The following is a 26,114-nucleotide window of genomic DNA, read 5'->3' as shown; positions in this document are numbered from 1 at the left end:
CGGGTGGAAGCTGGGTGCTGTGAGCTGGCTGTGGTGGTTCCCTTGGAGAGCCAACGACAGAGGGGAGCTCTTAGGAGGTTGGTGCAGAGCAATTTGATCCATATGCATTTCATTTTAGTCTTTCCAGTGTACATTCTTACTCACTCATAAAGCTGCCCATGTTTTATTCGGGCCATCTGATGCTTTTTGCAAAGGACGGTGGTTGTGATCCGGCCTTATCTGATCCCGTGCGCCGGTCTTTGGTCTCGAATGCGGACCATCCCTACGTGAGCAGGTGATGTGGGTGCAGTGATTAGGTGGGGCTGTTACAGGACCAGCCCCACTGAAGGTAGGACAAAACAAAAAGCACAAGCTCTCCCAGGCCCAGCATTCCTTTATGAATTTCCAGGCCAACCCCCTATTAGTGTGAGACAATTTTCCCTCTTTTTAGGAGAGTTTCACACAGCCAGGCTTGGAGGTTAACAGTAAGGATGCTTGCTGTGGTTTACTCATTTTAGCAAAGACTTGGTAGTTAGACACCCTCCATTTACTTGCTATTTACCTGAGACGTTATTTCACATTTCGTTTCACTAGTTAATCAGATGTTTTATTGCACCATAGATGTTTTCTTGGACTCTGGTTGCTTGAAAGCTTTAATTGAATTATTACAACATCACTATAATGTTGCACAGTGAGTAATCCCACTGCATGTAGCCCTGGAGGGTGGGTGAGAACTCTTCTCAATTTAGGATACTTAAGAGAATAAATTTACCAGTCAGATAATCAAGAGGTTCCATTTCTGTCTTTTCACTAACTAGCTGTGTGGTTCTGGAAAACTCTCTTAACTTCTCAGCATCTCAGTTTCCCCATCTGTAAAATAGTACCTTGCAGGGTTACAGTGGGAGGGGAAATTTACAAGTAATTATGTAAAAAAAAAACAAAAAAAAACAACAAAACCAAAAACAACCCACTTAGTTCATAGTAAATATTCAGTAATGGGTAGCTACCATTACAGGTTATAAAATTGAATTTAAAAATGTGTAAAAATAAAAATCTTTGCACAATTTAAATGAAGTCTTAATTCAACTAATTAATTCAAACTTAAAGGAAACAACATAAACTCTGTTATGAAGCAACATTTTTGAATATCTGATTAATTAAATAGAATAACTCATTTAGATGTGACAAAAATAAGTAATGGTCAGGGTGCAAACATCAAAATTTAGGATTTTTATTTTAAGAAGAGATTACCAGCTCCATACAAATAAGTGATAGAACCAAAATAATCCTGTTATGAATTAATTTATTTACCATTAGGCATTTTAGCTAAAACACAAATGAAAAAATGTGATAGGACTATGTCTTGTTTAGTTATCTCTTAGTTAAGCATTTATCCTGTGCTTGCATTTGGTTAGGAAAGCTGGGGACAGTTGTTTAATGCTTTAACTCATTTCACACAATTCCTAATCCAATTTGACATCTTGTCTATACTTCATATTTGCCTAATCTGCTAGCATATGAACTCTTTGAGGACATGAACCATGTCTCTCCTTTTAGGGCTGTATCCCTACTGCCTGGTATATAGTGGGTTCTTAATAAATATTTATTGAATGAATAAAAAAATTTCTCAGTGTGTGCCAGTTCTCATAAATTGGCAAATAGAACCCAGAGTTGGGCAGAAAAAAAAAATGCACATTCTCAGGATATTGCTTGGAATTCAACATTTGCTGAATCTCTTTCCAGCTTTTAAAATTGCCCTGGAGTTTGTATTAAAAATGTAAGTCACTAATCATAACAAAATGAATTTGGTTAGAATGTTTTTTCCTCAGGAAATTAAATACAGTATTAGCTTAATTTGTTGATGGGCTATCTGTGTGTCTTTCTGTACCAAGTTTCTTTGGTAAACTACTCAAAGAAAGTTATGTGAACATCCCAAGTGCATGAAAGTGCCACATTTTTTCACTGTTTTATGCTTACCACAAATAAAACATTTTCCTTTAAGGAAAACATTGGGAATTATTTTTTTTCCTCCCTTTTTATCAAAATGCCATTTCTTGCAGGATTTTCTCCTTGAGAAATACCTCTGAATTTTTTGGATTCCAGCTTTTCAAAAAATCAGAATTTGAGTAGCATAATGGATATTCTTGTTGCTTTTTAGCAGTAGCTGCTGCAAAATATTTCTCAAAGAAAATGTTTTGAGTTTTTGACCAGTCATAATCATACTGAACTAAGAACTTAGTGCCTTCTTCATTCCAATCTCAGTAAGTAGATAATTCACTTTCAGCATTTCCATTGTGGTCAAATAAGGAAAATGAGTTTAAGATATGCTGACTCATTTGGAAATGTGAAAGAGCTTTGGGAAAGCCCTTGAACATGTGAAGAAGTTTGTTAGCCCTGTGCTGCTTTGCTTGGCAGAGGTTATTGCTTCTGCTACCTACATGCTCAGGAAGGAGTCCAACTGGACAGGAAATTTCAGGATGTTCCTTCCCAGATAGTCATACTTGTCCAGAGGGAAAACCATGGCATCAAGACCCACTTTGCTTTCTGAAGAAAGTCACATCCCTCACCTGAGGAGCTCCAGCTTTGTTTTTCTCACAAAGTATATAATAAACAAATTTCTTCAACATGAAGTTAATTTCTTCCTCATGAAGCTACAACTAAATAACATAGATGTTTATAAGATGTTTTGGAAGTGTAACCATCTACCAACACTTGCAAATTCATCTTTACTGGCTTAATAGTCCTCTAAATTTTTGTTAAATGTTTATTTATTTTTGAGAGAGAGAGAGAGAGAGAGCGAGCTCAAGTGGAGAAGGGACAGAGAGAGGGGGACAGAGGATCTGAAGCAGGCTCTGTGCTGATAGCAGTGAGCCTGATGTGGGGCTTGAACTGATGAACTAGAAGATCATGACCTCAGCTGAAGTCAGATGCTCAACTGACTGAGGCATCCAGATGCCCCAACAGTCCTCTAAATTTTAACAATAGTATATGAAAATGTGAAATTATTAAACCAGCCAGCAAGGTCTGAACACTATAACTCCAACTTACCGACAGATATAAAGACCCAATTAGATAGATAGAAATGTGTGTTTTATGTCTGAATATAAAGAACTTGTGTAGTTTTTGTTTTCATAGCAAATGAAGAGAAGTGATTTCACATTGAAGTAGGACACAGTTTAGAAACCCAAGTATTCAATCTGAACATCTAAGAAGTGTACTTTTCCTGAGGATTTATAATGTTTTATGCTGTGACTTTACACAATGGTTAACTGTTACACTGGATTCCTGTGGTAAAAATCAGGCAGTGACAATCCTGATTTTAAGGAAATTTCAGAAAGTGATATGGGTAATTGAGGTACCATGAGATTTCAAGAAAAAGCCTTGGGAGTGCTTCAATAGGATGAAGACAATTATAATGCCCTTTGAGAATACCCGGAGTGAACAGTGGTAAATGATCCCTATTCATCAGCTCAGTGGAATAAGGGGAGCCTTGTTTCATATAAGGAAGGGGACGAGTGTGTTGTGTGTCTATCAGGATTTGAGTAAATATCTTCACTTCCCGTTTCAGGTTAAGGAACCAAAAGAGTTAACTCAAGCTAAGCAGTTCTCAAAGAGTCACATAGCAAGATAAGGACTGAGTAAAACAAGAACTCTCTGGCTACATTTTGTCTGCCCTATGGTGTTTAACTGTGTCACTCATAGCTCAGAGAATAATATGCTCAACATTCTCAATGAAAGAGACAAGCTAAATTGAGTGAATTTCTTACAGAGCTGAATTAGGTAAATCCTTTAGACTTCCAATGATTATCCAAGTTATCGTAGATGAAAGGATAGTCCACACAAACTCTCTTGGCCTCATTATGTTCTCAGAGTGTTCCTTTAACAAACTGTGCAAGAATAGTCAGCAAAATAACCATATTTCATAGCTTCTCGTTAAACTTCTGTATTTCATTGAGAATTACCCAATTTAGTGAATTAGAGAAAGTGATAGTTTATTATTTAGCTCTCTTTTAAATTGGATTATCTTTATAAATAAATTCTTTGCTTAGAACTAAATTCTAGGTCTAAATTAATTTATACTAATTAAATCAGTCATAAATTGAAGTCTATACATGATATGGTATTAATTTAGCTTCACTCAGTTATTTTCAAAATAAATACACTTACATTTTTGTTCTGTACAAAGTGTGACGTTAGATAGTAGGGCTAACCGAAGGTCTGAGGTATAGCCCTGTCCTTGACGATTGCTTCTAGGTCATTTCCAATATCAGTGCTGAAATTGTATAGTTGCTGGTTTCTTCTGTTACGGTAACTGAACTGCTGTGCTGTTTCCAACTATGAATCACAAATGTGGCAAGAGCATCAAAGGCTAGGGTGTACAAGTACAGCCAATACATTTGTAAAAAAAGACAAATTCACCCTGTTCACAGAGCTTTATTATGCCAGAGTCACCACTACCATATAATTTACCCTTATATTAGCTACATGGCAACCAAACAGAATGCTAAAAGAAAAAAAAAGGAGAAAGAATAGAAACCCATTTTTTCCCCCGTGCAATCCAAGCCAGTTAAATGCATCTAGATAAAAGTTGTAACAAAAGCTTTTCCAGAGAAGTTTGAATCTTTGCCTAATCTTAAGGCTCAAGAGTGACTCTTTTTTGAGATTCGGATTACAAAATAGAACTAGGCTAACAACAAGTATTGGTTTAAAGAAAGGAAGGTAAGCGTAGAGTTTAAAATCCTGATTTGGGGCTCCAGCTGTGCCACTAACTGGGTGATCTTGGTCAAGTCTCTTAGTATCTCTGAGACTTAGACTTGGTGTTCACTGGTAACATGAAGATGATATCTGAAGCCCCTCCAGAAGTAATAGGCCATGTTTCTGCTATGTGCAAAGCATCATGCTAAAAAGGCATCATGTAAAACATGATTCCTGCCTTCTAGGAGATTAAGGCAGATGAAGATAAAGATATAACTAACAAAAATACCAAGGAACAAATTATGTATAGAAAAGGAATGGTTGGAATCGTCCTGGTGAAATGACTGCTTCTAGCTAGGGTGATCAGAAAGGCCTTGCAGGAGGCGGTGATATTTACACTGAAGCATTCAGGTTGGGTAGTATCTGGCAAGACAGAGAGGAAATGAGAGCAATCCCCCAGCAGAACACGTAAGGATAGGCAAAGATTTAGGAAGGCATGTGCCTCTTTTCAGAGCTCAGAATATGCTAATATGATTAGAAAAAAGGGTTCCTGAGATTGCAAAAAGAAGTGTAGAGGTAGAAATATAAGTGGATGCCAGCTACAATAACAATATTTTTTGCATACTATTGACAGTTAGCAAAGGACTTTGACATAACATTATTTTGTTTGAACACTTTAGGAAGGCACCTGCTATCAGCCCTCTCAAGAGAAGCAAAAAAATCACTTTTTGATTTCTTTCCCAGCAACTATAGCAAAACAGCCCTATCACTGTTTTTTTGTTTTTTTGTTTTTGTATGCTCAGGGAGAATGGAGAGTCATGTCCGCTGCTGCAGAGGGCCTGGGAAAATGAGTGGGTATGGGCTTTTCTGGTCACCCAGAAGCTGCACTTTTGCAGGATAACACGTTTTTCAGGTCCAGTGCTCAAGTATCACTGGGTTGTATCTTAACTGCAGATACCATATGTCCGGGAATTTGTGACATCCTGCTCATGTGTTCAGTGTGGTCATTACAAATCCTAATGCCAAGTATAATACATTTGCAGGTAATTTGTTATGTACAAGCCCATTTTGAACAGCTTTTGAAATATATTACAGTTTTTTAAAGTATTCGAAATATGTCTCTGCTTTTAAACTTCTTCCTTGCAAATATGTCTCCCATAGGAATTATTCTAAGTGTTTATGTCCTCCTTAAATCCTCAAGCCTACTCCTTCACCCTCGGCCTGTGACTTTTGTCTCCTCCTAACTCACAGAGAATATCAGTGCCATCAAGCAATAAGCTTTTTGGCTCCTACAAACAAAGTATATCTTAAACTTTCCTCCTAGTCTGATAGACAACCCATCTGTCCTCCTTTCTAGTATTTCATGCTTATGTGGTGAGTTCCTTTTCTTCCTAGCTCTTGGGGGATGTTGGTCCATGAATCATCCCCTCCTCTGTTAACTTCTTTTGCTTCCCCTTTGTAGGCTCCTTTCCTTAACACATAAGGATCATTTGTACTGCCTTTTTTGTTTTTAAGTTTATTTATTTATTTTGAGGGAGAGAGAGAGCATGAGCGAGGGTGGGGGGGAGGACAGAGAGAGAGAGGGAGAGAGAGATAATCCCAAGCAGGCTTCATGCTCGGCACGAGGGAGTCCGGCACTGGGCTTGATCTCATGAACCATGAGATCATGACCTGAGCTGAAATCAAGAGGCAGTCACTTAAGTGACTGAGCCACCCAGGAGCCCCTGTGTTGCCTTTTGAAAACAATACAAACCTCCCTATACCACCAGTTCTTCTCTTGGCAAGAAACATTTCCTGAAAAAGATTCTTTGTCACCTTCTGTTCCTCACCTCTCATTTATTCCTCAACTTTGTGTAATCTGGCTTCTGCCACTGCTACTAAAAATCACTTACTCTTGGGGCACCTGCATAGTTCAGTTGGTTAAGCATCTGACTCTTGATTTTGGCTCAGGTCATAATCTCACGGTCATGATATCACAGTCATGAGACAGAGCCCCTGCATTGGGCTCTGTGTGCTGAGCATGGAGCCTGCTTGGGATTCTCTCTCTGCCCCTCCCCTGCTCATGCTCTCTTTCTCCCTCAAAATAAATAAATAATAAAAAAATAAATAAACAAAAAATGTCACTCATTGTTAGCTCATCAATGATTTCCAAATTGTTAAATATTTCAGCCAGTGGGTTTTAGTGTATCTGCAAGGTTATGCGACCATCACACAGTTTACTTTTAGAACACTTTTATTACCCTCAGAAGAAACTCCATACCTGTAAGCAGTCACTCCCCACTCCCCCTTCCTAGTTCCATCCCCAGCCCTAAGCCATAACTAACCTACTTTTTTATCTTAATAGGTGTGTGGGGCCTTAGTTTTGCCTGCCCTATTCAAACTCTTCTTGCAGGATCTAGCCATACTTACTGTTCTAGTTTACTTACATATAATGGTTACTCTGAAATCTGTACCTCAAATTCAGACTTCACTCTTGACCTCCAGATACAGTCAACGACTTTTCCCTCATTTTCACATGGAGGTACCATAGGTATCTCAAACTTAACAGTGAACTCATCAGTCCCAAACCCTAACTGCCACTGTTTTGAAGAGTGGCACTACACTCACCTCTACCCTCTGCAGCTGCTCAAACTAGAAATCTGGAAGATATGACAGATCCCTTCCTGTGTATCCTGTCCTCTTTTAAATCTCTCTGGAGTCTATGCCTCCTTTACTACATCCACTATGGTTACCTTAGTTCAGGCCCTATAATAAGCCTCCAGAGCAGCCTCCCTGCCTCCTCATCCCTAGTCCATACACACTAATTTAATAAGGATCATTCTCAAATACAAATTCTTAATTTTTTTTTTTAGTCAGGGAGACAATCTTATTCAAGTAATCTCAACATAAAAATGGATTATTAATAAACAGGGATTTGTATTCTCTCATAGCAAGAAGTCTGGAGATGCCGCAGCCTTTGCTTGAGCTTCATGGTTGCAGGATGGCTAGCTAGCATGGCTCCAGACATCATGGCCAAATTCAAGGAAGGGAGAGGAAGGGACAGGAAGGATGTTCAATAGGATCAAAATTTTTGCCAGAAGCCTTTCACGTTAAGTTTTTTCTTACACTTCACAGGTCAGAACTGCGTCAGAGTCAATCTGAAAGGAAAGCTTGGGATGTGAGCTTTTATTTTTCCTAGTTTCTGTAGTAGAGGTAGTCAAGGGAGGAAGGTTGGATAAGCCATATTCCTCTTCTATTTAAAATCTTTCAGTGGCTTCCCACTTCCTTCAAGGTAGTTCAATTCAACTTTTTTTTTAGGTTTATTTTTTATTTTTAAGTAATCTCTGCACCCAGTGTGGCTCTTGAACTTAACAGTCCTGAGATCAAGAGTTGCATATTCCACAGACTGAGCCAGCTAGGAGCCCCAAGTTTGACTTTCTTTATTTCTTTTTTTTAAATTGTTATTTATTTTTGACACACACACACACACACACACACACACACACACACACACAGTCTGAAGCAGTCTCCAGGCTCCATGCTGTCAGCACAGAGCCCAACATGGGGCTCGAACTCATGAACTGTGAGATCATGACCTGAGCTGAAATCAGATGGTTAACTGACTGAGCCACCCAGGTGCCTCCCAAGTTCAACTTTCTTAGTATAACATCAAAATGATCCCTATACTGATGTCCTTGTGATAGTTCTATTCTAACCATTTGTCTACAGTTACAATTCTTGAAACAGACCATGACCTTTTAGGATTATTGTTTTTGTCCATATTATTTCCAGCTGAGAAAGCCTCTCTTTCTCTTCCATTCCTCTCATTGCCCACTCACTGCCAATAAAAACAAAAATACTCAGGCACGAAAGGCTAACTTCTGACTTTCCTTAAAAATTTAGTTCATAAGTCATTGCTTAGAGAAAGTTTCCTAGCTCCCCCTTCATAATAGTAATTGAGGTTTTTTGTTTGTCTCTTCTGCAAGATTTTGAGTATCTTGAGGGTAGTGTAAGTCCCTAGTTCTTAGCTCACTGTCTGGCACAGAATAAAGCTCAGTAAATGTTTGCTAAGTGATTGAATATTTGATGTTTTCTAAAGTCAGTTTAACTCTCAATTTTCATGGATTCTGTAACTTTCCAAATATTCTTGTATTTTGAATATTTGGAATACTTCCAAATATTCTTGTATTTCCAAATATTCATTTTACTTAAAGAGAAATAGATGATTTTCATTTAAAAAAAATTTTTTTTTAACGTTTATTTATTTTTGAGACAGAGGGAGACAGAGCGTGAACAGGGGAGGGGCAGAGAGAAAGGGAGACACAGAATCTGAAACAGTCTCCAGGCTCTGAGCTGTCAGCACAGAGCCTGACGCGGGGCTCGAACTCACAGACCGTGAGATCATGACCTGAGCCGAAGTCGGACGCTTAACCGACTGAGCCACCCAGTCGCCCCAGATGGTTTTCATTTTTTTAAATGATTTTCATTTTTTATTTCAGATAGTTATGCCTTAGTTAATATCGTGTGTTTACTTTGAAAATACAGATTCAGGCACTTTTAAAAATGAATTGAAAATATTCCCTGACATTTTTGTTTGTTATTGAAGGGATTTGCATACTTTGATGTGGGAGTTTTGAACAAAAATTTTAATATTTAATGTTTTTACTCCAATTTATAGAATGAAAAGTCAATGTAAGTATATTCTGAATTGTCTTGTAATCAATATACCTTATCACCAGTATTGTCACTCAGTTCCAGTGCCTGAATTTTATGTTTTGTTTATAATCACATTGGTGTCAAGTAGTATTGTTTTTTTTTTTAACATTTATTTATTTTCAAGAGACGCAGAGCGTGAGTGGGGAAGAGGCAGAGAGAGAGGGAGACACAGAATCCAAAGCAGGCTCCAGGCTCTGAGCTGTCAGCACAGAGCCCAACACGGGGCTCGAACCCACGAACTGTGAGATCATGACCTGAGCCGAAGTCGGCTGCCCAACCGACTGAGCCACCTAGGTACCCCTCAGGTGGTATTGTTTTAACAGTCATGATCTTAAGGGAAAAGATTAGGGCAGTTTTAATGTGTAATTTATGTGTTCATGCCACATGAGGGCCAAATGTGGTTTGGTAATCTCTGCTCAACTAGTTTTGAGAAATGTGGTGCTAAATTTGAATAAAGAGCATCAGATCAGAAATACCAAATATATAATACTATTTCATTCCTCTTAATTTCTTTGAAATACATTGTTTAGAGCACAAATTGTAACATTGTATTGTGGGATGTATGATGTATATATAGAGATTTGACAATATAGTATAGACCAGTACAGGGGAGTAAATGGACTCCCTATATGATTATAACATTTCTACATTTTATATTAAGTGGCATGTTAACTCTAAGTAGAGTGAAAAGTTAAGAATGCACATTATAATTCACAGAATAGCCAATAAAAAACAATGGAAATCTGATAGATAAACCCAAATTGAATCCTAAAAGATATCCAAATGATCCAAAGAAGGAAGGAGTGAAGAAACAAAGAAACAAAAAAAACAGAGAGGACAGGCTGAAAATAAAATGTAAAATGTTAGACCTAAATCCATATTAATAGTTGCATTAAATATTAGTGGGCTAAATACTCCAACTAAGAGACATATTATCAGAATGGATACATAGTAAGATCTGATTGTATGCTGTTTATAAGAGATTTACTTAAAGACCCAGTTAGATTGAGAGTGAATGGATGGAAAAAATAAATGATACATATGATAATGAAAAGAACGTCACAGTGGCCATATTAATATCAGATGAAATAGGTATCAAGGCAAATAGAGATAGGTAAAGAGGGATGTTCCATAATGATAAAAGGGCTAAATGTTCTGGGAGACATAATCATGTATGTATCTAATAATAGAGCCTCAAAATACATGGAGTAAAAATTACCAAATTTAGAGGTAATTTTAGGGGCACCTGGCTAGCTCAGTCAGTAGAGCATGTGACTCTTGATCTCAGGGTTATAAGTTCAAGCCCCATGGTGGGTGTAGAGATTACTTAAAAAAAATAAAATCTTAAAAAAATATAGAGGGAGAAATAGACAATTTTGTAATCATGCTTGATGATTTTAACATTCTTTTCTCAGCAATTGATGGAATATGCATAGAGTAAATCTATAGAAATATAGGTGATGTTAGTAACCCCATCAACTATCATTAACTAACTGATACTTATAGAACATCATACTCACATGACTCATTCACAAAGGCAGACTATATTCTGGGCCATAAAATATTTGGAACTAAATGGTAATGAAAACACAATGTCTCAAAATAGTGGGATGCAGCCAAAGCAGTGCTTAGAGGAAAACATATAGCTTTAACTGCTTATATTAGAAAAGAGGAAAGATATAAAATCTTAACAAATTTTCAATTTTAAGTAGCTAAGGGATAAAAAGGACAAAGTAAACACAAGGTAAGTAGAAGGAAGGAAATAATAAAGAGCAGACATGGATGAAATAGAGAAAAAAACATACAACAGAGAAAATAAAGTTAAAGTTGGTTCTTTGAAAATATAAACAAAGTATTTAAATGTCTAGCTAGACTGATCAAGAGAAAAACAAAAATCACTGTTGTGATACATGGAAGAGAGTTTATAACTATAGAACCCACAGACATTAAAAGACTAAGAGAATATTCTATACAATTTTATTCTACACAACTTGACAATGAAGATGAAATGGGCAAATGTCTATATATAACCTTTAGTTTTCCATCCTGAGCATATTTCATCATGTCTTAGAACTGCTGTAACTCCCAGATCTTGAATTCTGAAATATCTCTGATTACACAACCTCCTTTCTCTGTACTTCATCACATATTCCTGATGAGTTTCTGCCTTACCTTCATCAAGACCTCTGGTCTCAGTCTCTCCTAACTTTCAGCCTATCTGACTTAACTTCACTTGCCCTTCTGCTCAGTACAGACCCTTAGCTGACTGTATAAAGAAGTTTTTACTGTTATTCTCACTTTGCTCTTGCAGTGACTTGCTCTGCCACCAGTGACTTTGACAATTCCCAGACCTGAGTCAATCTCATTGACCCCTTTTCTATTTCTGTGCCTAGGAGGTAGAGATTGACAGTTTGGGCTGTGCCTGGCTGGGCAGTGGTTCTGATCTGAGTCAGGCTTGGCTCATTGCAGCCAGAACTCCTGTGTCTTTGGTCTGCCTCAGGCACATTCAGTTTTCCTCGACAGGTCTCTCCTCTTCCAGTAAGGCAACCCAAGTTGGTTCACTTGTGGCTAGATTTGGGCTCCAGATGTGGAATAAGTGAAGCCTCTTGAGGTCTAGGCTCTGAACATATGTAGTGCCTCTGTTCGCACATTATTTTGGCCACGGCAGGTCACAGGGAATGGGGGAGATAAGAGTCCTGATGCAGAGAATTGTGGTCACATTTGCAATCTACCATAGGTAATCTTTTGATTTCTCTCTGGTTTGCTTGTGTACTACACTCCTCAAAGCACTCATTTTAAGGTTTTTCTATTGTTTTCCCTGGACAGCCCATTCCAATATCTCAGATTTAATATATATGTAAATTACTTCCACCTGAAATTTCTAGCCCTGGCTTAATTTTTCAACATTTTTTGACATCTAATTTCCAGTTTTAGAATATTTTCCATCACCTCAGAAAGATTTCTCATGCCGTTTGCATTTAATTCCTTTTCTCACCTCTCACCCTATAGTGGTTCTTTTTTTTTTTTTTTTTTAATGTTTATTTTTGAGAGAGAGAGAGAGAGAGAGAGAGATGCAGAGAGAGAAGGGGATGGGGGATCTGAAGCAGATTCTGCACTGACAGCAGTGAGACTGACGCGGGGCTCAAACTCATGAACCTCAAGATCACAACCTGAGCTGAAGTTGGACACTCAACCAACAGAGCCACCTAGGCTCCCCAACCCACCCCTCACCCCATAAAACCTCTGATCTACTTTCAGTATCTATAGATTTGCCTTTTCTGGACATTGAATATAAGTAGAATCATATAACATGTAGTCTTTTTGCCTCTGGCTTCTTTCATGTAGCTTAATGTTTTTGAGGTTCATCCATGTTGTAGCATATTTTAGTACTTTGTTGTTCATTTTTGTTGCTGATTAGCTTCCATTCTATGAATATACCACACTTTGTTTATCCATTCACCAGTTAATGGACATTGAATTCTCCCCGCTCAGTTTTTAGCTGTTTATAAATAATGCTGCTATGAATATTTGCTTAAAATCTTTGTGTGGACATATGTTTTCATTTATCTTAGGTAGATACCTAGGAGTAGAATTGCTTATTTATATGATAAAATTATGTTTAATTTTTAAAGAAATTGTCAAACTGTTTTCCAAAGTGGCTATACAATTTAATATTCTCACCAGCAATGTATGAGGGTTCTAGTATCTTCACAGCCTTGGCAGTACTTATTATTGTCTGCCTTTTTAATTATAGCCATTCTAGTGGGTCTGAAGTGGTATTCTACAAATTTAATTTGCGTTTCCCTGATGACTAATGATTTTGAGCATCTTTTCATGTTCATATGGTTCAAATCTTTGGCCATTTTTATTTTATTTTACATTATTTTTTAAAGTGTATTTATTTATTTTGAGAGACAGAGAGAGAGTGAGAGCAGAGGAGGGGTAGAGAGAAAGGGAGAGAGAATCCCAAGGAGAGAATTCCAATCCCATGTGGTGGGATCATGACCTGAACCAAAATCAAGAATTGGACGCTCAACTGTCTGAGCCACCCAGGCACCCTGGCCATTTTAATTTTTATTATTTTATTAAAATACTGAATATTTCACCTGTATTTTTTTTGTCTCCCACCATTTCCATTTGTCTGACCACCACTACTACAATATCCTGTTGTAACATTCCATACATACTTAAAACCAAGCAAAGCATGGACTTCCATCTTTAAAAATTAAACAGGCATTTTGGGGGTGCCTGAATAGCTCAGTCAGTTAGGCATCCAACTCTTGATCTTGGCTTGGGTCTTGATCTCAGGGTTGTAGGTTCAGGACCCACTCTGGCCTCTGCACTGGGTGCGAAACCTACTTAAAAAAATACTAAACAGGCATTTTGGACAACACAGTCTTGGCAATGGAACCTGGACTACATTTATCAAACATAGTAGGGAAAGTTTTCACTCTGCATCATAAAAAGGACAGCCAGATAGAAACTTTCACAGCAGTGAAATAAGATGGGAGAATTTTAACAAAGTGTTTAGTTTATTAAAAAGAGACTTCCTGGGGCATCTGGGTGGCTCAGTCAGTTAAGTGTGCCACTTTGGCTCAGGTCATGATCTTGCGGTCTGTGGGTTCGAGCCCCGCGTTGGGCTCTGTGCTGACGGCTCAGAGCCTGGAGCCTGCTTCGGATTCTGTGTCTCCCTCTCTGTCTCTGCCCCTCCCCCGCTCATGCTCTGTCTCTCTCTCTGTCAAAAATAAACATTAAAAAAGTGTTTAAAAAGAGACTTCCTCAGGGGCGCCTGGGTGACTCTGCCAGTTAAGGGGCTGGCTTTGGCTCAGGTTATGATCTCACGAATCTTGAGTTGAGTTCGAGCCCAGCATCAGGCTGCTGTCAGAGCAAAGCCTGCTTCAGATCCTCTGTAACCACTTCTCTCAGCCCCTCACTGGCTAGTGCTTGCCCTCTCTCAAAAATAAATAAACATTAAAAAAAATAGATTTCCTACACTGCCAGAGATCTTGAATATGCCACCTGGCCAGTCATCCAAAGCAATTCTTCTCATAATTGATGACTTTGGCTTCCGCTTTGGGAAGATAACTACCTTTTTCTGAACTTATTTGCATTTTGCATTATTTAATGTCTTCTATGGAAGTAGGTCCTTTCTGTGTTTTAAGGTTTTTTTTTTTTTTCTTGTTTTTTTGAAGGATTCTTAACCTTTTGATCTTGGTATTAATGGTCTTGAGTTTTTTCCATTCTTGGTTTGATTTCTGTGCATTTTTGGCTGGAATATTTCATATAGATTTCTTTACTGGGGTTTTCCCTTTAGCTCTCTCATCAAAATCATCATCATTATCATCATCTTCCTCCTCCTCTCCATCATATCATCATCTTCATTAGCAACAAGTTTTACCTTTTTCTTTCTTTTTTTTTTTTTTTTTAACGTTTATTTATTTTTGGGACAGAGAGAGACAGAGCATGAACTGGGGAGGGGCAGAGAGAGAGGGAGACACAGAATCGGAAGCAGGCTCCAGGCTCTAAGCCATCAGCCCAGAGCCTGACGCGGGGCTCGAACTCATGGACTGTGAGATCGTGACCTGAGCTGAAGTCGGACGCTTAACCGACTGAGCCACCCAGGCGCCCCAAGTTTTACCTTTTTCTGTGGAACTTTACTACCACTTCCAGGGGCAGATCGCTTTCCAGGTATATTTAGGAGTTTCACATCTTCCTCCTCTTCATCTTCTGACTGTGCATCTTCCTACATAGTACTAAATGCTATCCACAGAAATGCACAGCCTTGAAGCACAGACCACAGGTGGTGTTATGCCAAAGCACCCAAAGGAAATCATTGACTGTACAGACATTTTCAAAGTTGTCAGTGTTACTGTAATTGGGCTGCCTTCATAATTCCTTGTCTCTGCCTCAACATTGTACAATTCATCTTTTTTTTTTAGACTGAAGATCAGATATATTTATTATCACATACATGTAAATGAATGAAACGTACCAATGAAAAGGTAAAAGGCTATATAGGATTTAACAAAAATAATGAACAGTGGGTTATGTCCTACATATAAGAATCAAACATTTATATAATGTTCTCAAAATAAATCAATTGTGTAGAGGAACAGATTAATGACTTAACTTGATTTTATTATTTATTTATTTAATGTTTATTTTTTGAGAGAGAGAGAGAGACAGCACATGAGTGGGGGAGGGACAGAGAGAGAGGCAGACACAGATCTGAAGCAGGCTCTAGGCTCTGAGCTGTCAGCTCAGAGCCCGACACAGTGCTGGAACCTACAAACTGTGAGATCATAACCTGAACCAAAGTCAGATGCTTAACTGATTGAGCCACCCAAGCGTCCTTTATTTATTATTTTTAAGTAGGCATAATGCCAAGCACGGAGCCCAGTGCCAGGCTTGAACTCAAGGCCCTGAGATCAAGATCTGAGCTGAGATCAAGAGTCAGATGCTTAATCAACTGAGTCACCCAGGTGCCTCTTAATTTGATTTTTTTAAATTGAAAGACAATTGACATACAACATATTAGGTTCAGGTGTACAACATAATGATTCAATATTTATATATATTGTGAAATGATCACCATAATAAGTCTAATTAACATCCATCACCACACATAGTTACAAAGTTTTTTTCTTATGATGAAAACTTTTAAGATTCACTGTCAGAGCAACTTTCAAATATACCATACAGTATTATCAGCCATAGTCCCCAGGTTGTGTATGACCTCTCCTTGGCTTATTTATTTTATAACTGTAAGTTTGCATCTTTTGACCCCTTCCCATATTTTGTTTATCCTCCACTCCTCCTCCTCTGGCAACCACAATCTGTTCTCTGTGTTTATGAGTTTGATCTTTTGTTTCGTTTTGTTATAGATTCCACATATAAATGGGATTATAGGTACAAGAAAAGAAAGCTCTCTGTTCAGATCTGCCTATTTTTTAATTGGGTTGTTTTCTTTCTCTTGAGTTGTTTCAGTTCTTTATATATTTTGGATATTAATGCCTTATCAAATACATGATTGTACAGTTCATCTTTTGCACTGGTCTCTAAACTGACCATTCTTAAAGATAACTGGTGTTCATTTTCATCATTATCCATCTTAAACTGATAATTTTTGTCAGCTTGTAGTTCATACCTGGAAAGATAGTTCTGGGGCTTCAGTCCATACGCAGGTAGGAGAGAAGGTAGATGGAGATAAAGGACTGCTGCTCCAGAGAATAGCCACACAGGGTGACTCATACCAGGGCTGATCTTTGCCCATTTTTCTTAAATTTTTTTTTTCAACGTTTTTTATTTATTTTTGGGACAGAGAGAGACAGAGCATGAACAGGGGAGGGTCAGAGAGAGAGGGAGACACAGAATCGGAAACAGGCTCCAGGCTCCGAGCCATCAGCCCAGAGCCTGACACGGGGCTCGAACTCACGGACCGCGAGATCGTGACCTGGCTGAAGTCGGACGCTTAACCGACTGCGCCACCCAGGCGCCCCTCTTTGCCCATTTTTAAGCTGGGTTCTGTGTCTTCTTGTAAGAGTTCTTTGTATAATCTGGATATAAGTCCTTTAACAGACATAAAATTTGTGAATGTTTTCTTATGGTCTATGGTTTGTCTTTTCATTTATTTAGTGCTACCTTTTTAAGTGTAAAATTTTAATTTTTTTGTTAAGTCTAATTTGTCAATTATTTTCCTTTATGATATCATATCTAAGAATTCTTTGCCTCCTAGAGTCATGAAAATTTTCTGTTATTTTTTTTCTGGAAATTTTAGAGTTTTGATTCTTACATGTAGTCTCTGATCCATTTAGAATTTTTCTTTATTTTATATGAATTATTGATATTCTTTTAAATATTAGTAGAGTTCATCAGCGAAGCCATGTGAGGCTGGTGTTTTCTCTGTGGGACTATTTTAAGTTATCAATTTAAAATTAAATATTCAATTTCTTTACTTTTTATATGCCCACTCAAATTTTCTATTTCTTCTTGAGTCCGTTTGATCATTTCTATCTTTGTAGGAATTTGTTCATTTCACCTAAATTGTCTAATTTGTTGGCTTAATAGTATTCCCCTTTAGTTCTTTGTCTTTCTGTATAGTTGGCAGTGCTTTCAGATTTCTTTTTTCTTCTATCTGGTCAGAAAGTTGGGGCTTTCATTAAAAAGTGTGTGTTCTGTTGCACACTTCTGTGACTATGCCTGCATCCAGGGCTAAATGGCAGGAACACAGAATATAAAGTGGTGAGAGTTGACCCCACTCTCTTGGGATCAGAGAGGAAGGTTTCCTTCCTAAGAGTTTTAGTTCCTATTTTTTTGGGACTTCTAATGTCACTGCCAGTGGGATTGCTTGAGGGCTGGAAGTTTGGAGAGAAAATGGGGGGGGATTTTTGCACTCCCTTCCTCACTCTGCAAGTCAGAATAAGGGGTCTTCTCTTGGAGTTCTCTCTCTCTGATCCTCAGTACCTAGCTCTGGGTTTCAGGGTGTGCGGCTGCATTGCATTCAGTCTGGGGGATACTGGAGACGAAAAATGGCAAACTCATGATTAGTTTGGTGATACTTCGAGTTCTGACAGTTTTACTTCAAGTTCCTTGTTACTAGTTGCTTTTCAGAATCCTCAGATAGCTAGTTGCTCTGTGCATTCTGTTCAGTTATATAGTTGTGTTCAAGGGGAGACATATGCTTATTCTACTTTACTGTACTCAAAACCCTGATATGTTTTTAATTTGTCTATCCTCCTTCCACCTTAAGCCTGTTGCTTTTCTCCCTTTTATTTATTTGTTTTTTGGAAAATCTTGTAGAATTTTGCCATCTAAAATGAAGTGTGTATTGCTACGTATAACTCATGTAACACTGCAGATTCCATTTATTTAATCATTATACAGAATTTTTAGTAACTTAACTTTAATATGTTTTCATTTGGAAAAGTTTCTTTTCTTTTCTGATCAATCTCATCATTCTCCAGATTGATGTGTTCTCTAGATTTCCTTCTAATTTCCGGAAACGAAATAGACTGAGATTAAAGAACACCCCTCAGATTTTGGAGAAAACAATATACATTTTATCATGTTATTGAAGTTATTTACACAGAGAATAGAATTCTCACATTAAGAATTAGGCAGTAGACCATTAACAAGCTTTAAGTAACTAACTGACCAACTCTGGAGAATCATTAACAAACGTTAAATAAGTAAATTCCTGCCACTACCCCTTCTGCAGTGAACTGTATGGAGGAGGAAGCATTTTCAAGCATTTCAGACGGATGTAGAGTGTAGCTAACTGCCTTTTGTTTTAAAAGCTGCTAAAGGGCATTCCAAAGGAATCCCAAATATATTTGAGAAGATTTGGTGAAACTACCTAGTTTTTGTTTGTTTGTTTGTTTGTTTGAGTTCCTTTATTTTGAAGAATAGAGCAAGTGGAGGGGAGGGACAGGAGAGAGAATCCCAAGCAGGCTTCACACTGTCAGCACAGAGCCCAATTCTCCCGTGAACCGTGAGATCATGACCTGAGCTGAAATCAAGAGATGGATGCTTAACCAACTGAGCCATTCAGGCGCCCCAAAACTGTCTGGCTTTTCAAAAGTGATGTAATATAACAGAAATTTGCAATGAAAAAAGAAACTTAAAAGTTTAATAATTAATTTATAATCATGAGGTCTATTTCTACTGTTCTGAAGTCCTCTTGTGGGATCTCAACTTCTGAGAGACATTGTAAGAATCTGATGAAATCTATGGTCTATATCTCCAGAAATGTTCGGGATACATAGACATATACATTTGCATATACTTTGAAGTGACTAAGGAGGCCCTTTTAATGCTCATGTGTGAATTCCTAGGGCAGAGATAGATTCCAGTTAAGAAATCCTGCAGTATTGGGGCGCCTGGGTGGCTTAGTCAGTTGAGTGTCTAGACTCGTGATTTTGGCTCAGGTCATGACCCCAGGGTCGTGGGATCCAGCCCTGTGTGGGTTCCATGCTGAGTGTGGAGCCTACTTAAGATTCTTTGTCTCTTTCCCTCTGCCCCCTCCCCTTGCTTGTGCTTGCTCTCTAAAAAAAAAAAATAAAATAATTAAAAAAAGAAAAAAAAGAAGTCCTGCACTAAGATAACCAGGTATCTTTGTCTAGTTAGGGTTGGGATAATTTTCAAAAATCTCTGCCAGGTAAAAATGTGTCCTGGGTAATGCCTTTGGCAGGGTGAGGTGAGTTGAGCTTTAATTCCCACTATGGTTCAGGTGTGAGATGTTGTAGATAACTTCCTGTATATTATCAGTAATGCTTGGAGAGATAGTAATTCATAAAGTTATTCTCAATCTATAGTGTACAACTGGAAATTCTAGCTCACATCTTTTACTTACAGCATGGACGCTGATGTGCTCCAAGTTTGTTTAACAGTGAAGACATACATATTCAGGGAATATATGGGGCTACAAAAACTCCCTGGGGCAATGTGTCTCTGCTTGTCTTTACCATGCTGCAGTAATAGGGCTGCAGAAGTCAAGTGGTATAATGGAAATGATCCCAACTTAGTTGTTAAAAGACCTAAGGACAGGGGCGCCTGGGTGGCTCAGTCGGTTAAGTGTCTGACTTTGGCTTAGGTCATGATATCACAGCTTGTGAGTTTGAGCCCTGAGTCGGGCTCTGTGCTGACAGCCTGGAGCCTGGAGCCTGCTGCGGATTCTGTGTCTCCCTCTCTCTGCCCCTACCCTGCTTGTGCTCTCTGTCTCTCATAAACGAACAAATGTTTAAAAAAATAAAAAAGACCTAAGGACAAGTCCCATTCTTTAGCTTCCCTAGCATAAATCACTTAATATTGCCAACGCTTACTTTCTTCTTTGGTAAACCAGAAATAGTAATAACTGTTCTTTTTGAAGGATATTCTGAGGATCCATGAAAATAGTACATGCATGTGATTTTTTAAAATATATAAACCTATTGATTGAAACATAAAGAGACATAGCTGTGATGAATGGAAACTTCATTCATTCACCCTGCATTTTTTCATTAGCAAGTACCTACAAATCTAACATGCATAGGGAATTTTTTTACTTCCTTATACTCTTGGCTGGAAATATGGCCCTACTATCTCTCAGATACTTTTTAGAATCTGTCCATCTTGTATAGAAAAAAGAGAATAAAAGGATGCTTAGTGTTAGAGAATGAGGAAGTCAATCGATCTATGTAATATTTGAGTTGAAGAAAATCAGTAATCAAGTAGTTTATATTAGCTCTTAAATTGATAGTCAAAAAGAGCAGGGCGATTTTAGGCTTTCCTGGAAATAGTGAGATCTTATCCTGCCCCACATCCTGGGTCAGAGATGGGGAAATGATAATAGCTGCCATTTCCTGAGAGCTTTCCTATCTTTACATATATTGTATCTCATTTAATCATCACTTGCCTAAGGTCCTACAGAGGTTGTTCCAAGTTGAAATTCCAACTCTGGTCCTTTTACCTGCATAGTCCATGCTCATAGCTACCCATCAGGGGAATGGGGCTGAATTAGAGCAAGCTGAACTGGCATTTGCCTTTTCTAAGATTCATAGGGATCAATGTTAATTCACATTTTTTAACCTTGAAAGCTCAGAGCAACCTTTGAGCTTGCTCTTTAGGACTTACAGACGGTGATAACTGCCATCTGAAAACAAGATGGGATTCAGATGGGATCAAGTTTTAGCTTTAAGAAATACGGATCTCTGAGCTCCACTTATTAATTTTTGAAATTCTTAAATGAGTGAATTTATAATATTTAATCTATTTTCTGAGAGGTCGTTTTCAAGCATATTGGAATTTAAATTTCTGAGTTATTAGAATATATGAAGCCATATGATTATTATAACTTGTAAATATAGTGCATTTTGTCCATTATTATTAGAAAGAAAAATGTGCTGGTGTTTTCCACAGGTGCAGTCAGATGCAGACTGAGGGGCTGAATTCCCCCTTGGTCTGCTCTTTTAGCTGTAGTCTGCTGGTTACAATACTGATGTGGCAGAACAGAAGAAACCAAAGGGTGAATTTTAAATAACATTCTTAGTTGTTTAGACTCTCTTAAAATATTTAGAATATCTAGCTATATGTCTGAATCATATGCTGTGCTGGGTGGGAGGTAAAATTAGGAAATTTTGGCTGGCTACTGCTACATTATAATTTCTCTAGAAACCTCAAGAAAATAATGGACTCAAGCATGCCTTGAGCTGTTCTCTGAGAAACTATGGCAACAGGCCTTTTAATTAAAGCTGAACTAGTGTGTGTAGCTTAGAAAAACAGATACTGCCATACTGATAGCAAGAGTGTATGGGAATAATCCAGGAAACTAAAAAAAAATTCTTTTTAGATATATTTGATAATTCTTTGTTATCTATATTGTTCAAAGAAATAGGAAAAAAAAGAAACAGTAGGAAAGTCTTTTAGTGGATGTCAATATTTGGCCTTGGAATATCCTGTATTGATTTTCTGTAAGCAAATATAGTTTCCTAATTATGCTTTTTAAGGTTAGTATTCAAATTATGTTTCCTGAGTGCAGGTTCACTGACCTTGGAAGGGCCAGCCTGGAGGCATCCTCCTTTGCAAGGGCAACCAACCCGGGATAGTCAAAAAGGGTGATCTTTCCATTTTGATAACAGAGACTATATGTGTGCCACAGTGAGACAGCTCGTGGGCTGTTGATCAATAAATTAGTAAACTAGCCTTCAGCTGAGATGAACCATTTATAGCCAACATGCTAGAGTTTGTAAACTCAGAGCATACCAAAAAGTAATTAAAAAACCCCAAAAAGTAAATGGGAAGTCAAGAGTTGCCGTTTTTCTAGGATCAAAATATGTGTTATGCTCATAACTCCCAGTGATGGAGAGATTTTATCACCTTCTTTGCCGTGGAAAGTTTGAGTTTATGGCTATTGCTTTAACATCCCACCTGATTAGTGCTCCCATTCACTCTTAAAAATGTATGTGCTTGGAGCATAAATTGTAAATCACTCGGTAAGGGCAATAACAGAGATGATGAGCCTCTAATGAAATAAAATGCAATGGTGACAAATGTAAAGTTCATAAGCCAGAGACAGTGTAGGAACTGGCTCTTAAAATAGTCTGTTGTCCAGTCTCCTTGGTTCTGGCTTGCAGTTTACCTTTTATTGTACTGTTAGCAGAGTTAGCTAGTATAGTATAGTATAGTATAGCTAGTAACAGTATAATCAGATCTGATCTTCCACACCTTTTGCTTAATGGCTTCCCATTGCTTACGGAATTAGTATACCCTTTCTCAGACTCAGCTCCACCCTACCTCTAATGCGTACATTACCTAAACACAAACAAGGCCCAGCTGTTAAATGTTCCCTGTCCTCCTCTGTGTGTTCCTACTTTTCCCAGTGCCGGAATTCCTCTACTCTTTGTGTGTGTGTAGCGAACTCCTACTCATACTTAAAAACGAGGACTAAACATCACCTTTTCCTTTCCTTTATCTCACAATCCCCACTTAATTCTCTCAAACATTCTCCTCTGTGGGACTAGGTGTAGGGATTTACACATCTGTCTTCCTAAGGCAGGTGCTCTGTACCGTTGACCCTTGATGCAGGGGTTGGGACATCAACCCCCACAGCAGTTGAAAATCCACGTATAACTTTTGGCTCCCCCCAAAAACTTAACTACTAATAGCCTACTGTTGACCGGAAGCCTTACCAATAAAATAAATAGTTGATTAACACATATATTGTATGTTATATGTATTATATACTGTATCCTTATAGTAACATAGAAAAAATGTTATTAAGAAAACTCAAGAAAGAGAAAATGCATTTATAGTACTGTGCTGTATATAAAAAACAAAACAAAATTGTATGACCTGTCAGAATGGCTAAAATCAACAACTCAAGAAACAACAGGTGTTGGCGAGGATGTGGAGGAGGGGGGAAACCTCTTGTACTGTTGGTGGGTGTGGTCACTATGGAAAACAATATGGATGTTCCTCAAAAAGTTAAAAGTAGAACTACCCTATGGTCCAGCAAAGGCACTATCAGGTATTTACCCAAAGAATACAAAAATACTAAGTCTAAGGGATACATGCACCCTGATGTTTATAGCAGCATTATTACAATAGCTAAATTATGGAAACAGCCCAAGTGTCCATGGATTGATGGGTGAATACAGAAGATGTGGTATATACACAATGGAATATTACTCAGCCATAAAAAAGTATAGAATCTTGCCATTTGCAACAACATGCATGGAGCTAGAGAGTATTATGTTAAGCAACATAAGTCAGTCAGAGAAAGACAAATACCATATGATTTCACTCATATGTGCAATTTAAGAAACAAAACAAATGAACAAAGGGGGGGAAAAAGGAGAGAGGAACGCAAACCAAGAAACAGACTCTTGGGGCACCTGGGTGGCTTCTTCGGTTGAGCGTCCTACTTCAGCTCAGCTCATGCTCTCGTGGTTCATGAGTTTGAGCCTTGCGTCGGACTCTGTGCTAACAGCTAGGAGCCTGGAGCCTGCTTCAGATTCTGTGTCTCCCTTTTTCTGTGCTCCTCCTCCACTTGCGCTCTGTCTCTGTCTTTCTCAAAAATAAAAAAAAAATTAAAAAAAGAAGAAGAAGAAACAGACTCTTAGCTATACAGAACAAACTGGTGGTTACTAGAGGGGAAGAAAGGGGAGGAATGGGTGAAATAGGTGATGGGGATTCAGGAGTGCACTTGTGATGAGCCCTGGGGGTTGTATGGAAGTGTTTAAATCTCTGTATTGTATACCTGAAACTAACATTACCCTGTGTTAACTAACTGGAATTTAAATAAAAATGTAAAAAAGAAAAATCTGCCTGTGGACCTGCTCTGTTCAAACCTGTGTTATTCAAGGGTCAACTGTAGTTTTTATCTTGTCTCCACAGCCTTGTGTGGTGTGTGGCACAGAATGGGTACTTACTATTTGTTGAATATTTGATGTTTGGTAAATATTTGATGAATGGATGAGTGGGCTTAAGTGGGTAAAGTAATTGGAGTCACTAGGGCATATTTGAAAAAACACAGAGTAGTTGAAATTTGGTTCTGCTGTTTTCCCTCTTCCCTTTTTCTCATTCTTCTGCTCCTCCAGGTGCCTGTTTGTTGGCTTCTCGGAACACTTTCTTCAGCGTCTCACCTGGGCTTGCCTTACCCCTGAATTCCCCTCAGCTTCTAAAATCCCTTTTGCCTTTCTTCCCCAAACTTCTATCTTCACCTCCCATCAGAATGTCATTTCCATACTGAAGAATGCAGCTAGATATAATTAGAGGATAATCACTTCAGCTTAATTCATTCCAGGTTATAAAAGACTGACAGGGAGACAGCAGGAAGTGTCTGATATTTGAATTCCACAATAGAAAGGCTTGCTTTGTCTGTTCAGATTTCTGACTGTGTATAACCTTCCCTTTCATATAGTATATTAATGCCATCGCTAAACAGGTTTTCATGCCAGGGTTTCGGATTATGTCATTCAATCTTGACAAAGGAATATTTTGAGAGAGGCCTGACTGTAACCAGTTTCAGCAATATTAACGTCTTTGTTCAGCATTTGTGCAATTATTTGGATATTTTACTGCTTTTTTGGGTATTTTTTTATATACATGAACGAACATTGGAAATACTAATGATGGTGATAAGGAAATTAAGTTTTATTCAGCTAATGAACTTCAGGCAAAGATAAAAAAATCATGTGAGGCAAGAGTTGATTCTTAGTCTCAAATGGATGCTCACCAATTTTAACCCTATGTGTAGTCTTTTATTATTTGGAAAAAAAAAGCAAAAGTAAGGAAAATGTATGGAATTCTGGAACTCTACTTCAAGATTGTATACAAAAGGGGAGCTATAACTAAGGATTTTTTAATTTTATATTTCGGTTTCCAGGCCAGAAACCTAAGTCTCTCAGTGTGACTTTGCACATTTTATTTCTTCTGTGTTTTCAAACAACCGTTCGGTACAATTGAGGGGCCACCTGTAAAAGGGAAGGAGATATGCTTGGGTTTCCTTCAAGCTGCCCCTTCAACGTTGTTAGCTCTTGCTTTAAATCCTTCTAGCAGCTGAAATCTAGCTAATCGATACCTTTGCTGCAACTACTTTAGTAGATCCCCAAATCAGAACCCTGCAAAACCAGGATATGACACAGGCTCCTGGATTGGGTACTGAGATTTATGAGATGAGGCCAGAGGTTCTGAAACCATCACCACTTCCCTTCCCTGTTTTCCTCATCCACCACTTCCCTTCCCTGTTTTCCTCATCCATCCAGGAACCACCAGAGCCTGGAGGGCAGTTTACTCTGGGCCAAGAATTCTGAAGGGCTCGGTCTTACTAGAAGAATGAACTCAACTGACTGAGAGAGGCCTTTCTGTCAGAAGCTTAAGTGGAATAAAATCAGATTGAATAAGACCTACCCTTGCCTTTGTGGAACGCTCTTTCCTCCCTTCATCTTGTAGTGATGTATCATTTGCGGAGAAATTTGTCATTCACTGAAGTTAGTGTTGATGTTTTCTTTTTTCTCTTCTTTGGCTATACCTGCATTTTCCTGAGAGTTGCTATACTTGTGCATAGAATCAAAGGGTAAATGGGGTTTGTTATTATTTGTTTGTTTTTTCTGGCTTTGCACGTGGGATTTTAGTAATGGGACTAGGAGAATGGAAAAAAGTAACCAGAAAAACTTTTTGTATGCTGGTATCTCTTCTCTGTAGAACTTAAAGATTTAGTTAGGCAGTATTTGTGGTTAATTGCCTATTTATTTTAATTTTTGTTTTAT

General features: G+C 38.2%; 1 protein-coding gene and 1 pseudogene across 7 annotated transcripts in view; one reads left to right on the top strand and one right to left on the bottom strand.

Moving 5' to 3' along the window:
* The window catches only part of DST (dystonin), a 497,583-nt gene that overhangs the window by 1,235 nt on the left and 470,234 nt on the right, over nt 1-26,114 (top strand). The gene's annotated exons all lie outside the window — the stretch shown is intronic.
* On the bottom strand, nt 14,307-16,620 carry LOC132667945 (nucleophosmin-like; annotated as a pseudogene).

The sequence above is a fragment of the Panthera onca genome, chromosome B2, assembly GCF_046562875.1.
Source record: "Panthera onca isolate mPanOnc1 chromosome B2, mPanOnc1 haplotype 2, whole genome shotgun sequence".
Classification (NCBI taxonomy): Eukaryota; Metazoa; Chordata; class Mammalia; order Carnivora; family Felidae; genus Panthera; species Panthera onca.
Note: the sequence above shows the minus strand (reverse complement) of the source record. Positions and strands in the feature narration are given on the sequence as shown.